The 1,908-nt window shown below is 30.8% G+C and overlaps 1 non-coding gene across 1 annotated transcript; it reads right to left on the minus strand.

Moving 5' to 3' along the window:
* Nucleotides 1-1,296: 1,296 nt before the first annotated feature.
* LOC125054953 lies at nt 1,297-1,435 on the minus strand. The gene has a single exon (XR_007117802.1). It is a non-coding gene; the product is annotated as a U4 spliceosomal RNA (small nuclear RNA).
* Nucleotides 1,436-1,908: the final 473 nt, after the last annotated feature.

The raw sequence follows: 1,908 nt of genomic DNA on the forward strand, positions 1-1,908 counted from the left end.
ACACAAGAATTTGAAGATTTATTTACAATATGATCTAGTGCCTGCGTTTGTCCTCTACGTGAAATTCACCGTCTTAGTTGGATATATTAAATAGTTCAAGCTTATAATTAATGTAATTAAACTACTCACTATAGTTCTGAGTTTGTTAAATGTGTATTCCCAACGAGAATTATAAATTATTTATTTTTATAGAAACTTGATGTATTTGCTGTAATTATGGTAAATGAAAACACTCTTTCCGAATCATTGTTTGCAATAAACGTCAGATAACGTTCGTTCAATTCAGGAATTAATTAATATTGAAGCAACGTAAAATCATTTAACTGATCTCCCGAAATCGCCCGATTTTATCACGACGTCCGAACAATTTGTATTCACTGACGAAAAACAATGACAGCTTTAATATTTGTATGAAAATTCGTTATTCCCTAATGAAGTATGCGGCAAACACATTTCTGCGTCTGTTTCACTGATATTTTTTCTATTTCATATATAAAACAAACGTCAAACGTTTTGGGTTATCGATAGTCAACAGCATCTCTTGCCCCAGTGCTAGCAATTCAGAACAAAATACAATACTGGTTAGAAATGTTAGTTATTCCAATTTTGCCTAATAAATCTTACCAGTTACAACGGTAAACTAATAACTACCCAGTACTAGGGATGTGAAAAAATAATCGATTATTAAAAAAATCGATTAAAATCGATTTCTTTAAAGTAAACATCGATTTTTTACGCGATTTTTATATATAAAATAATCGATTAATAATCGATTATTTTTATAATTGAAAATCAATCATAGTCAATTTTTTATCTGCCACTTCACTACATTCAGCAGCACAAGACTACATACAATTTAAAAGCCAACAAAAATACTGCAATGTGCTATGTGCGAATAACGTGCAAATGAAAGGCAAACACTCAGCATTTATCAAATTTCACCCAAAATCTATCAAAACGAGATTAAGTTAATTTCGATTTTGATTATTATTAAACGTTAATTAGTGTTTATAATTTCTATTGTTTATTTATAATTTAAAAAACCATGAACAATAAAATATTTAGGGTGTTTATTTCGAAATTAATTCAAAAATTAGGAAAAAATCGATTAATAAAAAAAAAACGATTATTTATTAATCGATTTTTTATGCTACAAAAATAATCGATTAATAAAAAATCGTTTTTTTTTGCAGAATGTCACATCCCTATCCAGTACCCACTGGCGATTTTTTTCTCCTTTTTAACATTTCCAGTGGCAGACGGCAGTATAGGATACTGAACCTTCTTATTAATAAGACCTTAACGGTCGTTCAAAAATTGCCGTAGCGGACGGTATTTCACGTCCACGTGGCGGGGTATTGGTAAAGTTTTCAACTAGCAATAATCGCACCTCGGATAAACCTCATTGGTTACGATATTGCCTCTGCGCAAAGTTGCCAATGCTGATATTTGACAGAGACTTAAGCGTCTTTATCGAGAAAATGTCATCGCGTTTTAAAAGACATACAGCGCCATCTCTGGAGCGGTTTTAAAACTTTTTTCTGACTTAGGGCCGTGGGATAAAATAATATTGTGAAATTAGTTTTGAATATAGATATATAAATGTATATTATTTTTGCTGTATGTATTATATGAACGAATGTTATGTTAGGTACATAACTTACCTGTTAGGTAAGTAGCTTTTCCGCGAACAGTTTTGTTAAAGAATAATCTTAATATTTATAAATTACGTGTCACGTTGTTTGTCCGCTATGGACTCCTAAACTACCGAACCGATTTCAATCAAATTTGCACACCGTGTGCGGTTTGATCTAACTTTAAAGATAGGATAGCCTACATCTCAATTTATACCCGAAATATTATTTTATTGCAAAATATTGTTTTATTATTCGATAGTCACAATTCTAA

Source organism: Pieris napi, chromosome 12 (assembly GCF_905475465.1).
Source record: "Pieris napi chromosome 12, ilPieNapi1.2, whole genome shotgun sequence".
Lineage (NCBI taxonomy): Eukaryota > Metazoa > Arthropoda > Insecta > Lepidoptera > Pieridae > Pieris > Pieris napi.